At 42.3% G+C, this 16,591-nt stretch overlaps 1 protein-coding gene across 1 annotated transcript in view; it reads left to right on the top strand.

The window, feature by feature from the left end:
* LOC144673883 (ski oncogene-like) overlaps nucleotides 1-16,591 on the top strand; it is a 187,536-nt gene that overhangs the window by 118,904 nt on the left and 52,041 nt on the right. The window lies entirely within an intron of this gene.

Genomic DNA, 16,591 nt, shown 5'->3' with positions numbered 1-16,591 from the left:
CCTGGCCTGCCTGCCAACCTTAGGTTTGGACGGGCAGGTCCATTAATTAGTTTAATGACTCTGTCAATGGCCTCAATTCTCAGTCTTCTTCCTACTCCTTCTTGGAGGTGTCAGCTGTGGCTCAGTTCATAGCACCCTCGCCTTTGAATCAAAGGGTTGTGGGTTCACGTCCCACTCCCGGAAACCAAGAACTGTGATTGTACTCGAAAGAGTTGCAATCTGTGACTGATGATAACTCGAAAGAGTTTCCTACTCCTCCTTGCAGTCTCCGCAGTATCCACAGCTGAGCTCTGTTACTGTCAGGACTGCTAAAGTCACCAGCCTCTTGAGGGTCAGATTTCTTGTCCACTGAGGGGCGTATGTCCCAATGTGAGGCTGTTTAATCCTCCAGCAGAGCATTATGACTGCAGGCCAGGCTTCTTCCAGGTGCATCGGGGGCTGGTCGAATTTGCTTCCAGAGGAACGAGCAGTTCAGCCCCACCCCACCCCATGAAAGTTGTTATGGGTCTGACTTCACATCCTACCCTGTCTGATGCAGCATAGTGATGGTCCAACTGGACAGCAAGGAGTTCAGTTTTTAAGGGCCCAACAACTCTAATAATTTTTATTTTCTGTAGAAGGTGCACAGAAATGTTTTGGGTACTGCAGGCATTTTCTTTGCTGTGTTCTGTTCCTCTGACTGGGAAGCCAAAGGAGTATGCTGATAGGGCTAATACACATCCCAGTGCTGTACTTAGACTTGGGTAGAATTAAATTAATTACGATGAAATAATAACTTGAATTTTCAAATGCTTCATTGCTCATTTTGATAGGAAATGTGTTTTAATATATCAGTGCATATGGGTGAGTCATTACCAAGATATTCATAGAAAATATGGATAGGCAAGCATGGCTTGTCTTAAACCCCCTTCAGAATAAAACAGATGTGCATTTCTTCTTACCCTTTTCAGAGCAGCACTAACAGATTTGTTAAGTTAAGCCTACAGAATAGTTTCCTTTCCCATGAGGGTTCCTTGGAAGCCTGTACCAGTCACTAAAAGGTTGGGTGGTTTAAGCATTCAGATTGTATGGTGGAATTTAGGAGTCGACATAATAATCTCTAATAGGATTAAGTATGACCCAGTTAAGATTTTGACTGATAAAACAGGTGATCCCACTTAAGGAAGGCAAGACGTCAACAGCTGAGCCATCAAGCATATTTTCACCAAGGGACTGCATGAACCAATGATTTAAAATTGTACCTAAATCTGAGAAGAATCTTCTTATGTACACCGAAGTTCAGTCAAAGAAACCTTGTTTTAATGTTTGTGTCTGTATAGTAGACTTAGCATTTCCTTCCCCAACTTGCCAGTTTGACTCTGCAGTAGCTGCCTCAAATCCATCACTGGTTTTCAAGGGTTTTGCAGTTAACAAAAGTGATGATATGGCACAAGCGCTGGGGCATGCATAAACAGTGCTAGTTTTTGTGAAATTTTTAAAAAAAAATTTATATGAATGAACCAGTAAGAACGTAGGCAATTTGTGTGAGAGGAGGGCAGGGATTCTTCATCAGATTGTAACAGAAACCTCTGCTAACATATGACAGGTTTTACTGGTTCTCAGCCAAGCTATAAGGGGTGTGGTATCCTCTTCCAGAGAACAATCTGCACTTCCTCTGTCCAACCAACATTGAGCAATCAGTTTGGCATTGGAGTCTGAAAGCTCAGTAAAATTGTGCCCTCTCCATTATGGCCCTTCCAGCTAAAGGAAGAATTTTTTTTTAAATAGATTTAATAGAAGTGAATAAAAGTGACAGGAAAGGAAGAAACAACGCAAAGCAAAGGAGTCAAAAATATGCTTTATGCAAAAACAACTGCTTACATTTAATTACTGCATTTAACGTGGCAAACTGTCCTAACATACTCATCAACAGCATGCAAATAAAAACATTTTTGACCTTTTTTGACACCGAGCCACAGAAAGAGAAATTAGGAAAGGTGATTAAAAGCTTCGTCAAAGAGAGAGGTTTTAAGGGAAGAGAGGTTGGAGAAAATTCCAACAGCTGTAAGCCCAGAACACCAGGTGGAGCGATTAAAATCAGGATGTACAAGAGACTAGAATTGGAGGAGTGCAGAGATCTTTGATGTAGGGCCAGAGAAGGCTATACATCCATGGAGAGGCGAGTCTAATGAGTAATTTGAAAACAAGGATGAGGATTTTAAAATTGAGGCATTATCGATGGTGAGCCAGTGAAGGGCAGCAAGCAAAGAGGTAATGGGCGAATGAGATTTGGGAGTGTATTAAGACGAGCAGCAAGGGGAAAAAAAATCTATTGACCAGTTTCCATTGAGGATCTGCTTATTGCTAAGACATTTGGTAATATTTTAAATGACATGGGCCAGAATTTTCCAGTCAGCGATTTGGGGGCGGGGCCCACTTGCCGACGGGAAAATAACACGGGATGACCTCGGGGGTTCCCGCCCCATTTAAATCTTTAGGAAGGCGGGCAGACAGCGAAATCAGCTGTCCGCCCGCCAACCTGTCAATGACCAATTGAGGCCGTTGACAGGGTAATTAAGATAATTAAAGACCCTGCCCGTCCAACCTTAAGGCTGGCGGGCAGGCCAGGAGTCCCGGCGGGCTTCTGGTAATACATGAAACCTCATCCACTGGCGGGATGAGGTTTCATGTCCGTTTTTAAAAACTTTAATACATTTTATGTGATATTCATTAATATGTCCCATCTTGTGTGACATTGTCACATGAGGGGGACATGTTAATTTTTTAATTTTTCTATTTTGTAACACTTTCACTGATCTCCCTGAGACAGCACTTAGTCTCAGGGAGCAGTGCGCTCTTTCGTGCGCCTGCGTGAAAGAACACACTTTGACAGATGGGGAAGCGCATAGCGCTTCTTGTCGGGCAGACCACTGGGCGGGTCTTAATTGGCCCGCCCACTTAAAATGGCGGCGGAGTTCAGCTGCCCGCCCGCCGCCAAGACGGTGGGGCCCGCCCGCCGACCGAGGGCAAAATTCTGCCCATGGTTTTAATAGAATATTTTTAAGCCTAAGTTTATGAACAGTGATGTAGGAAATGCAATTCTAATTCTAATTTAATATGTGATTGGAGATGTCCTTTTTAGAAATCAAAGTAATATCAACAGCATTTTGGAAAATTTGGTGCATAGCTTATATACCCTGGAAGTAAATATTGGCAATCTTAGCAGCAGAATGTCAGACATATGACATGCTTGTATGATGTTCATCTGTCCATTATTTTAAAGCAGGCATTTACTATCTATTGTGGTGCAATTGTAACCATAAAAGTGCATTTAAGTTACATCTATTGTGACATAGTGTCATTGCAAAATGGTTTGCCGTGTAAGTCCAGAGTTAGGACACGATCTGATTGATTTAGGAACAAAGTGCAGTGTGTAACTCCAGAGAGTCTCAATTTGCTATACTCCTGATACAGTATTTGATTTGCTAAAAATCTGCCGTTTAAAGGTGCTTTTTTGAGCTCAGGTTTGGCTCATTTGATCAGTCTGTGATGTTTTTCCAGTGCCAGATATGAGCTGTGCCAATCAACATGTAAACTTGCTCCTGATCCTGGAATAAGTATTTAAATCAGTGGTACACATAGGGTTAGTTAAATTGCCCAATAAAGTAGCTTTTTTTAGAATGGACTCATCTACCAATATTTCCAAATATGATGACAAACAACAAATTTGTCCTTTTCATATCCAGATCTTTCCTATTAGTAAAAAATGATGGTTAAATTGTGAACAAAGTTTGAAGTTTTAGTGTAGAAAGTTTAATTAAGGACATCTCAACAGAGTTCTCCAACTCATTGAATTTAACTATGTTATGAGAGGTGATTGTTCTCAATTCTCTAATTTAGGCCCATAATAACTGAATGATATATGAAATTTACTAATCTGCAGTTACTGCCAGAATTAATCACCATCACCGGTATTTGCATGAGAGAATAAATTTTTTTATGCTTGAGTCACCATCAGAATTGCTAAACTGGATTAAGATGATAAACGGGTTTGAAATGAGAAGCCCTGTTGCCATAGATGATTTTGTTTTAGCAGTTACACCCAGGCAGAAGGAAATTTGGAAACCATGTAATGCGATCATGTCTAGTCTGTTCTTTTATTTAAATCTGGATGACAGGTCAACCTGTATCTTCCTCTTAGTAGGCTGCATTTGAAAGTACATGCAATTCCTGTTTGGTGAATAACCTGTTCTGGTCATAGTTTTGTCTGTTGCTTGTAACAAGTACTATTAAAACTAAATTTGTGCATACTGTAATAAGAGCATCTGTACAGACACCCTGCCAGGAACAGGTTGTAACTTGGTATGTAACAAAAATCATATTTAAGTGGTTTGCTTCAATATATTTTTGTTCAACTGTTTTAATTAGATTTCTGGTCAATCCGTTAAGGGCATCAATGCATGCTCCACCACAATGCATAACAGAAATTCTGACAAAGACAGAACTGGGCCAGCCATATAAATATTACAAGAGCAGGTCAGATACTATGACTCCTGTGGAGAGTAACTCACCTTCTGAATCCCCAAAGCCTGACCACCATCTACAAGGCACAAGTCAGGAGCGTGATGGAATACTCCCCACTTGCCTGGATGAGTGCAGCTCCAACAACACTCAAGAAGCCTGACACCATCCAGGACAAAACAGCCCGCTTGATATGGGCAATTGGCCTAAGTCTGTGTAGTGCTGCTTGAAGTGCTGTGTAGTGCTACATGAATGATTTTACCCATTGGAAGTCAAGTCATCTTTGGGTGAAGTGCAACCTTAGATCTTCACTCCCTCCATCACCGACGCATAGTGGCAGCAGTATACACCATCTACAAGATGCACTGCAGCAAGTCACCAAGGCCCCTTTGACAGCGCCTTCCAAACCCACGACCTCTACCACCTAGAATGACATGGGCAGCAGATACATGGGAACATCACCACGTGAAAGTTCCCCTCCAAGCCACAAACCATCCTGAGTTGGAACTATATTGCTGTTCCTTCACTGTCTCTGGGCCAAAATCCTGGAACCCCCTCTCTATGCAACGGTTCAAGAAGGCGGCTCACCACCACCTTCTCAAGGGTGGTTAGCAATGGGCAATAAATGTTGGACTAGTCAGTGACACCCACATCCCATGAAAGAATAAATAATAATCTGACCTTGAATGTATTAATTCCTCCATCTCCTCTCCAGTCTTCTTGATTTGCTTAGGCCACACGCTAATTGCAGCCCTTTTACCTGAAAATCCATAGTTTCGTATTTGACTCACAAGTCAGCTACAGGGAAGTAATTCTTTAACTCACTGATGGGGAGGTGAATAGACATTCTGTTCTCAGTTAGCAACTAAGACATGTATGAGAGCAACCCAAAGCTTTATGGTCCTCAAGTTATTTTTTTCTCTTTCTCCTTAACTGAACTAGTATGGCATTTCCACTTCCTGTATAGGCACAGTTGCCTATTTTGGTTGAATTATACGTACTTTTGTGCCATTGGTCTACATCTATTTGCAAGTGAGGTTAGGCTACCCAGGCCATTTCCTGTAGGGCCCTTATTGCTGCCAGACAGAAGTGACTTTTATCCAATCAGTCAGGGTTGAACATAACACAAGCCTCTAATTCACTGCACTACCCAGTCCCCTTACATCTTGCATTTGTCTGCAAAACATTGCTTAATATTGTGCCATTTTTGTCACACTCTTGAATCAACCTTTTCCCATTATGAATTCCTGTGTGCGTATTTATAATGGAAGTTGCCTATGTAAACTTGCCATACTGTATTTACACCTCTCTGCCAGTGGGGTACTTTGATACATCAATTTTGCATCTCCCAATTCTTTATACTCTATATACTACCCAACATGCTGTCCATTTTTTAACTTAACTATCAATAAGATAAAATAAAAGCATTATTACATAAAATTAAGGTCAGAATGTCTGGCTACCCTGCCTACCCTGAGTAGCATTATTCCTGGCGTCAAACCCGCTTCACCCAAAGATGACTTGACTTCCAATGGGTAAAATCATTCATGTAGCACTACACAGCACTTCAAGCAGCACCACACAGACTTAGGCCAATTGCCCAGAGCAGACAACGTTGTAGGCCTCTACCACAGCCTGCATGGGTTTCCTAACTAATATTGTTGTGGAATGTTGCAAGAGATGTGCAGGTACTGGCCCATGCCACTTGTTGCTCCTGGGGAATTGAGTAGTCTGCATAGTGCCACAAAGTCATGCTAACGAACGTATTTTCACCTCCCCACCACAGTGTGCAATATTACAGGTGGTTGACTAGTACTTCAAAACTGTTGCTGCCTTTAGGTGAAAACTAATAGTTCATTATATGTAGTTATTGTGCCATGAATTTAAAGGTAGGTAATTAGGAAACAATTTAGTGCTTGCAATAGGAATATTTATATTGCTTCAGTGAAACATTTTATACCGTGGGAACAAATAAGAAATTGTTTTATACACCAGATTTCAGTGGCTTGACATAGTATATATTTGTTTGGACTGATGTTTCGTGCTCATTTTAGGCAGAGGGGAAGATGGGGAAGAATGATCATGTTAGGTTTGCCTATAATCAAATGGCATTTTTTAAAATGTCATATCAGTATGATGGCTATTCCCTGGTTGAGTTTGTAGAGTTTGCATAATTGTGCTACATCAACCATTTTGGATCTGCTGGACAAGGTCTAATCACAAGTATTAAAGTAATCTGCTGATACTTTTTATGTCTGTCAGTGGGAATAAATAGATTTTTTTGTTTATTTGTTGTTTGGGTGGAAAACCCTTTTGATGTCTCATGATTTGAAAATTATTCAGTAACTATAGTTTTTTGAAAAAATATCCAAAATGGTTCAGATTTTCACATGAACTTTACTTTAGACTCTCATTTAGTTAAATTTAGTCTCTCTTTATTTCCATATGATTTGGCAAGCTAAATGTAAGAAAATGCACAGATATAATCCATTAAGAATGCTTGAGGGAATTTAATTACAGCACCCGTTTCAGACTTTTTTCATGTAAGTTAATAGGTGTCTGACCCCAGCTTGCTAATTGTAATATCACCCCGCAGTGACTGTAATTCTGACTTGAGTTATGCATAAATTTATTATGGTTGAATTAACTGAGCACTGCACAGATCTGACAAGTCAGTACAAAATAATGCTTTCAAGAAAAACGGTGAGAGATAATGGGTGAGGTTTTAACTCACTTATGCAGAGTTAACATCAAGCCTCTTTATGTTTTAGACCCACGCACAAATATAATGGCATATCTACATACCTGAATATTAAATGTGGCTGCGGCTTATTTGTTTAAAAATAAAAGCCACCTATTTAATTATCATTCCAAAAGCTGCATTTTTGCTTTGGAACTGTAGCAATGTTTTTATTGAGTCATTAACTTTAAGAGTTAAGAAATCAGTGATTCTATTAATATTTCCCAGTTTAAGTTTATTATTATCAGTAATCCAGCTGAAACTTTCTCACTAAACAAAGTTAAAGCTAAGGTAGAAAATACCAAATTTAATACCATGTATTTTGATCCTTTGCCTCCTCTGCGAATTTGCTGTACTAGGCACATTGCACGTGCATTTGCAATTTCATTTTGAAGAGGACCAGTTAGTTATTTTCGGGGTGTCAAATCTTTCTAATTTTCCCTTGTTCATTGGAGAGACATTTCACAGTTATCTAGGGATGAATTCCTTAGTGACCAATTCAGGGTGCCATTGATGGCCATTGCCAAAGATAGTTGATACATGCCTGGAGTTGGTCTGAAGAAGTCTATTTGAAAGTGGTTTGTATTCTCACCCCAAAAAAGCACAACCTTGAATCCATTTGCTTGCACTCCAAAAGTAAGTCAGTATGTGAGATTTTTGCTCTGAATGCAAATGAATACAGAACTTATTTTACAATTGAAACAAATTAAAATTTTTCTTTAATAGAAGAATTAGTGGCATACTCTGAGACAATATAATGTGTTAGGAAGACCAGCTAATGATCTTGCCAATATAGAGTAGGCAGTACATGCTAACTTTAAAAAAAAGCCTACATTCAGCTGTTGCTGGGAAGCAAAAACGCTCGTGCCTCACAATCCTTATACTCCACTGACGAAATCATTGCCCTTGAAAATACTGACAGTGTACTTAGTATAGAAGAACATACTTAACAATGTTTTCACTAATCCAGCAATTGCACTGTGGTTAGGATTCTTTCACATGGTGTCCCTGGGATGTATATAGAATGTGTTGCAAATGTGATTCAACCTTGCAGACTCATACGCAGTATTTTACAGGCTTCTGCCGGCAGATTTGTGGGCTGCGCGGGGTGATCCTGTAAAATTCTCCAGGCGGCCTTCCCGCTGCCTACACATCCACCCCTGGCCTGTCTGAAATTTTACAGGAGCCTAGGTGAGGCCTAGGGTGGCCCAGCCACAATTTTTGAGACCGGTGGGAGGAGGACAGAGACCAGAGGGGAGGCCCAGCAGCTTACCCTGCTCGGGCCTCTGGCGGGAAAGGGCGGCCCCTCTCCCTCCCTGCCTGATTGGCTGACAGCTCTGGGGCAGGATTTCTTCCCAAGTAAGGGGCAGAGACCCGTCCTGTATCCAGCCAATGGCTGTGGGGCATCCCTGCTTACCTTTTTGGTGGCTGGGCAGGAAACCTCTCCATCTGGAAAACCCTGCTCTGTCCCATGTAATTTTTTCATCTCTTATCAATATATCTCTGCCAGATTTTAGCCTTCCCTATCAATTCCTTAGGCATGCATTTCTTGCTGGAGTTTCAGGCTAAGGACGCCATGGGCAATATTTAATCGAGGTGATGAGGGTGTTGCTAGTCAGCTGGAGAGCCAGCGAGTGCCCCCCATGTCGCCTCCTTTTGGGAAGGTTGCCAAATTGAGTGTCAATCGGCACTTAACTGGGTACCAGCAGGCCTTCCCTGGGGTCAAGGACCCTGTGGACAGAAATCCAGCCCTCCTGCTGCCTGCAGGGAGCTGCTGCTGGCTAATCGGAGAACAGTAACTGTGCATTACTTGGCAGCTCCAGCAGAAGCGCTAGTTGCTGCCAGCGATACACCCACTTGAGCCTCAGGATCACCAAGGGATCCAGATGAGTGATAAAGTGATGGGGGTCTTGGTGGGGTGGGGGTGGTGGTGTGATGGAGGTCGGCAGAAAGGGCAGGCGGTTAGCTCTCAGCTGGACCCCCTTCCTGATGCCGGATCCCTCAATCAGGCATTGAGTGCCTCTGAATCAGGGACCACTCCATGTGCCTTCTGTACCTCACCCAACTTTCATAATTCGTATACAAGCATTGTTAATGAATCATGTCAGGTTATTTGGTGACAGGGGCATATGGCTGAATCTGTCATCAATTGATATACAAGTAAGAGCACTTACAGTTTTGGTCACTAAATAGTGATTCAAAGGCGAGAAACTTCCTGTAGTTCTTCTACCACCCTTTCAAGGGCAATTAGAGAAGGGCAACAAATGCTGGCCTTGCCAAAAAGTCCACATTCCAAGAATGAGGTAGGGTAAGAGAGGACACTGAAAGAAGTGTGGGCAGTAAGACCTATTATCTGCCTCCTTGACACTTGACCTCAATTCCCCTCTCCCTGCCCCCGCTGGAAACTGCTGCTAGCATCTTTCCTGTCCCATCTGCTGGAGGATATCTCTTCTGTCCAGGCCTAGGAAGTGACAATAGCAGCTGTGAGCTGCCTCCATGTAGCCAGAGGGCTTTGTAGTGCCTCTTTTATTCCCCCCCCCCAACACTTGGTCACTAATGGTCCCAGTCTTGACTGAGCCCTTCCATGGGTCTTGAAAGTTCAGAGAGTTTCAGTCCCTTTAAAGCCATCCTCCAGATCTTGTCCGCTTCACATCGGTGGGTTCCCTGTTGGTGGCAGGGATCCCACTGTACTGTAGGAACTCCGACCGAAGGAAATGAATCGTGGCTTGGGTGGATATGGAGGGAGACCCATGCTGCTGGAATTCAACGACTAGGTCCCAAGACTCAGCTGCTCCTTGGGTAGATTCATTCAGCCATTGGAGAAGCCATGGACTCACATCTGTAATAACAGTAATGCACATTTTTTATCTGTCTGCATTGTCCCGATTGGTGGGTTGATTTGGTGGGCTTAGCCTGGTGTACATGGAGATCTGAAGTGCATGAGGCATTGCAGTTGCAAACGGTTGATTGTTGGGTTGTGGGGGTTGAGAGGTGTGGTAGGGAGAAGTTTGCATCAGAGGGGTGGCAGGAGGGTTAGAATTGCATGGGAGTGATGGATGGCATGACATGGGATGGAGATGGCATTGGAAGGAGGGTATTGCTTGGGAGGGGTGACATGGGAGGAGTGGATGAGATGATGGAATTGGTTGTGTACTAATTTGAACGCAGATGTTTAGTAGGAAGGGTGGAATGGCATGACGTGGGATGGAGATAGCATTGGAGGGATGGATTTTTTTTCATTCATGGAATGTGGGTATCACTGGCTAGGCAGCATTTATTGCTCATCCCTAATTGTCCTTGAGAAGGTGGTGGTGAGCTGCCTTCTGGAATTGCTGCAGTCCATGTGGTGTAGGTACATGCACAGTGCTGTTAGGGAGGATGTTCCAGAATTTTGACCCAGCGACAGCGAAGAAACAGTGATATATTTCCAAGCCTGGGTGGTGAGTGGCTTGCAGGGAAACTTCCAGGTGGTGGTGTTCCCATGTATCTGCTGCCCTTCTCCTAGATGGTGGCAGTCGTGGGTTTGGAAGGTGCTGCCAAGGGAGCCTTCGTGAATTCCTGCAGTGATAGTACACACTGCTGCCACTGTACGTTGGTGGTGAAGGGAGTGATGTTTGTGGATGTGGTGCCAATCAAGTGGGCTGCTTTGTCCTAGATAGTGTCAAGCTTCTTGAATGTTGTTGGAACTGCACTCATCCAGGCAAGTGGAAAGTATTCCATCACACTCCTGACTTGTGCCTTGTGGATGGTGGAGTCAGGAGGTGAGTTACTCGCCACAGGATTCCTAGCCTCTGACCTGCTCTTGTAGCCACAATGTTTAAATGGCTAGTCCAGTTCAGTTTCTGGTCACTGCAATGGTGGAATTGGTTAAGTATGCTAATTTGACTGCAAACGTTTTGTGGGTCTCTGCTAGTATTTAAATAAAAGGCAAATTTTCTTCTAAATGTTCCCAACAGTCATGTTTGCCACATATGTGGTCGAAGGCCATTGTGAAGGATTGTTTTACATACAATCTGTACTGCATTTGTCATCATAGATAAAGTAAGGGTATAGTTAAAAGGCACCGAATGCCCTTTGTACAATATATTATTTTATTAAGCTAAAGAACCTGGATTAGATTGACTATGCATGAGATCATACCCTGTGCATCTAATAATGAGTTAGGATGCTGTGGAATGTAATATCTCTGGGGACAAAATAGTTGGCATATCTGTGGGCTACTAATTTAAAGACAGATGATTAATTTTATTAGCTAGATGTTGGAAAGTGCAATATGAAATTGTGCTGGGAATTTTAGGCCACTTTTACTTTGTAGTTGAGCCCACAGGGAACACAACAGCCCCGTCATATATTTGCCCACCTCCTGTGTTTGTCTACTTGTTGCTTCAATGTTAAATTTGATCACCTATTCTTGTTAATTTTAAGAAAGGGACTTCCTTTTGCAATGCAGCTTGTTTCCCTTGTACGGGATCTTAGGTAAGCAATGTTCAAGGAAGTACAATCTGGCCTCAACTCATAGTCAATTAAAATTCTGGCCAGGGCATACGCAGGAACATTGTGTCACGGGGCATTTGGGTGTCATGGCTGACGGACATTTGATGCACTATTCGTTTTCTGCACCACCATGTTCAAATCATGATGCTATTTTGAATTGGAATCATGCACTCCTGTGCCCTGAATCAGTTCAGCTCTATTATCAGGCCACAGGTGAAGGCAGTTCACCAATGCTGCCATCAGATCTGTGGAGATTTGGCTTGTTTACGTTGAAATTGTTGTTAACAGAAATATCACCGGTTTGTTGTCAATAGCCCTAGATTTAGGTACAAGCACTTGAAGACTAGTTCATATAATCAGGACTCTAAAGTGTAACAAATTATTGAATGAAATAAAACGTTTGGCCCATCAAGTTCACTTGTTCCACAAACAATGTTCAATCTGTCCAGTTGGGACACTTTAAATTTCAGAGGAAAAGTTGTGTATATATAATCCCTTATTCCAGAAAGTATTCATCCACCCCATTACTGACTTTTAGGACATTAAACTCACCATAAAGCTTGCAGTAACCTTATGGTTCTGGTATTGGACTAGCAATTGGAGGCCATGAATTTCTATCCTATTAAAGCGAATGGTGAAGTTGAATTCAAAATAATGTATTGATGTAAAAACCCCACTTAATAACTAATGTCCTTTAGGTATTGGCACCCAATTTATTCTAAAAAGCATTTCAGTGCCACACTGTTGTTAACTCTGAATGCCTTCAAGGCAAAAACAGATGGTCAATAAATACTGTCATTTCAGAGTTACCAACATTCCAAGAACAAATAAAGAAAAGGTTACAGTCCTGGAAACATTGAGACACTTCTCTGTAACTCTTGGGTGGTGAGTCTTGACATCCTCAGCATATTTTGATAGCTCCTACCCGCAAGTCTGATTTTATAATAGAAAAGGAGTGGATGCCGTACCTTTGTGGAAGCATTAGGCTAAGCCACTGAAACCTTAGGCAAGGAGATGTGACTAAAACAGTTTTCAAAGTTGAAGATGAAAATAGGGCTCTCATGGGATTTAGAAAGGAAATTCCAAGAGTGGGGCCAAAGGGGCTGAAGCCTGTATCATTAAAGGTGGATCAGGGAAGGGTGGGGGATAAGACGGAAGAACTTTGCAGAGAGTGTTTGGGATAAGGCAGTGAAGCAATCTCTAGATAAGAACAAGGAATTTAAGTTTTATCCAGAATCTTGAATCATAAAATGTATTAAGACACAATTAATACATTTGTTGACCTGTGCAAAATACATTTGACATTCAAGAGTTATTTTAGAAAATACTAGGAATAAAATGGAAATATTAAATGCTGAGAAACTGGCATACAGCTATTCTGTCCCATATCCTGTTGCTCACATCTTAATGCCTTCACTTGTTATTCGTGAATCCTAGTTGGACTCTGTGCCATATTGATCAGCCTTGGAGATTGACCATTTAATTCTTTTTAACTGCAATAACGGCAAATTTTTTGGCAGTATTTGTATAACAGTATAATTGATAAATAACAAAATAACCAATTGGAAAGCAGAACTCAACCAGTGAAGACAAAAATTGTCAGACATGACGGTCACAACAGATAACAAACTCAACATATTCCACTGTTTTCAACTTCTTCTATTGTAACTTCCAAAAGATGAAAGAAAATGTGCCATCATGGCAAAACCAATGTGCATATCTACACACCAGCAAATGAACAAATGCTGTACAGGAAGATGCAGATATTTGATGAGAGGCACAAGAAATTGTATGAGAAAGGTATAAAAGTTTGTCAAAAAATTGATGTTTTTTCATCTTTCACTCATACTTGTTGCTTTGCTTTCAATTAACATGGACAAGAATTTCAGTCCCCTAAATACTGAAAAAGAGAGAAAATAAAATATTAATTTTTCCTCCATGAAAATTAGATATATCTAATTAGCTTTTTATCAGTGCCACTGTTTGATTACTCTGATGAGCCTCCATCAAATCTAAGTCACTGATATTATGTGTAATTTGGTGACTTTCTTGCTTTGCAATTGTTTATTCTAGTCAAATGTGCTCCATTATCAAAGTACTATACTTATTGTCCATTAAGTCAATAACAACATGTTTCTGTCATTTCCCAAATTTTCAAATGGAAGGAGTGAGATAAAGAAATTAAATGTTTTTCGCTTCTCATCATTTTACACAAGTAGCCAGTGACCAAAAAGGGAAGGAAGAGGAAAAAACCACAGCCAGATCTCATGCAACAGTTTAAATGGAGACAGTGAGGGCTGGTCAAGTATTGCAGCATTCAAACATATGATCGGATGATGATAAATGTACTTTCAACAGTGGGCTATGCAAAACTAAGACCAGAATGCACTTCTAAGCACAGCAGTTAAGGCCTGTTGTTTGACTCATGCAATCAGGTATGTCATCAGTCATCCCAAATCTCACCCCACGAGAACAAGCTACAACTCACTTGGGAGGAGGATTCCTCCTCTTTGTCACTGCACCAGTTGTGTGGTTGAATACTCTACAGCTTCACAGGACAAGTGAGAATATTTTTAACGTGTTGTGAAATGCAGGGCGGAATTGTCCCAGATTTGCACAGAGTGCGGTAGCGTGAGGGGAAAACGTAATTTTACCCGCTGACCGCAGTGGTGGGTTTTCGTGCTGTATTGTCCCATTCCTATTTCATTGATTACGCAGCCACAGGGGAACAACGTCTTGCTGGTGGGTGGCCTCCGATTTGCTCGTCACGCCATTACCTCACCACTTCCTCATGCAGGGCGCCACATTTAAACTACAACCGCACGCACACTTTTCGATCCTTCCAGCCCAGGACTGCTCCGCTGAAGACATAGCCCCATAAGCCAAGAAGAGTGCAGCCCCCCCTATTCTGTCTCACATCCCTGGGATGCCTCCTGGACGCCGTGGAAGACCACCGCAATGTCCTCTACCCCGCTCTGGCTGCAGGAGGCCCATCAGTCTCACCACTCCAGTTTGGGAGGCAGTGGCAGAGGTGGTCAGTGCCAATGCTGCACACAAGAGGTCAGCCATCCAGTGCAGAAAATGGATGAATGATCTCATCCGTGCTGCCAGGGTAAAGCAACCATCTTATCACTCTAAACTCACACACTCACAAGACTGTCACACATTCACTGGCATCTCACTCACTGCCAGCTCAAGGGGCATCACCACTCACTTTCTCTCTCATTTCCATCTGGCCTTATCTCCTCTGGACACTGCCTCCTCAGCCCTCACCATATTGGAGGCCACTTGCACAAATCAACATGTGCCCCCCACCTCCCCTTCCCCCCCCCCCCCCTCTCCCCCAAACACACACACACACACACACACAAACCCTGGGATGGCCCCCTTGCCCTGAATCTCTTCCCTTGCCTGAGGCCACTTCTACCCCTTCCCCAAGCAAGCCCTAACCCTGCAGCTGTTGAAAAGCCATGCCCACCTTACAGCTGGCCTTGTAGGTGGAGACCTGCCCGTGAGCCCCCCTAAAAGTGATGTGGTGCTGCCTGCGAAGCCTGGTGCTGATGACCAAGAGTGTTGCCTGAAGTAAGGAAAGCAAACAAACCTCAAAGTCCCAAGCGAAGTGCAGCTCGCCAGGTGTGCATCTCTTATGTACATTTGCCCAGATGATCCAGCGTGGGGCGATGATTCTGGCGAGCTGGGCATATAATGACATGCTAAAGTATTGAAATTATGTTCCCAACGTACAGCGGTGGGAAATGCGGCCTGGCATTGACGGGTGGAGTGGACGATCACAAACTGGTTTCATGATAGCATGAAACCGATTTTTGGCTATCTCGCCAAGAGGGACATTTTTAAAAAACATGTGAAGTAGTCCTTGGTGTATTTTTTGGCTCTTTTTTCAGTACCTTAATTTCTTTAACACAATAGAGCTCAATGTAGGAGCAGACAAAACTAATTCTGAACCTTAATTGGACACTATTAATAGAGGGTTTGTGCAGACATGACATGTGGATGTTCAGTCATGCTGCAGTGTGCTCAGTACACCCCAGGCAATGAATCAGTCACTTCGCATAGAAAAGAAAATCTGTCTTTCTATGTCTCCTCCCCGCCACCCTCCTCTTTTTGCCACTGCAGCTCACAGACAGGGAAATCATCTTTCCTGATGGGATGCAGCGATCCGCTTGGGTTGTAGGCTAATACTGCATACAGCTGGTGTCGTCTTTTCAAATAAAATTAACTGCAGTCTTCGTGAAGGTTTCTTTCTACGGTTTTTTTTTGACATTGCACTTATATTCCTCTAGTTTTCTCCCCTTCCCCTACTTTTAGGATACAGTTCTGTTGGCACAGATTACTGTATTATCATTCATGCGTGATCCGAGGCAATGAGTGCCATTCACCCCCAGGGACATCACAACGAAGCCCAAACTCATCCTTACCCAAAGTCCATTCACAGCCACAAACAAATACATACGCGTTTATTCTAGTGGATGTCTCTGGATACAATTCAGGAACACAATCTAACAGTCATTATTTTTCCCCTTTTTTTTCCAAGGATATGTTTATTCATATTTCAGATGGATTGTTTATTTAAAAGTGGTTAACAATATGGTCCTTATCATGTCTTTGTAAAAGTAGTGTCTGTTGCTGGATCTTCTCTACAGTTTTATATGGGATGGAGAGATTAATGTCCTTTAAGACTGAATTTGGGCCTAATTTTCATGTAGGATTTTTCTGGTTTGTAGTCATTACCTCGGTTCTGAACTAAGCTAAAATTGTTTTTTTTTAGGTTAGTATGTATAACTTAAAAAGATTTATGTAAAATTACAGGATATTAAATAGGATGTTACTCATAATTTT

Source organism: Cetorhinus maximus, unplaced genomic scaffold (assembly GCF_964194155.1).
Source record: "Cetorhinus maximus unplaced genomic scaffold, sCetMax3.hap1.1 HAP1_SCAFFOLD_508, whole genome shotgun sequence".
Classification (NCBI taxonomy): domain Eukaryota; kingdom Metazoa; phylum Chordata; class Chondrichthyes; order Lamniformes; family Cetorhinidae; genus Cetorhinus; species Cetorhinus maximus.
The sequence above is the reverse complement of the archived record's forward strand: the minus strand, read 5'-3'. Positions and strand labels throughout refer to the sequence as shown.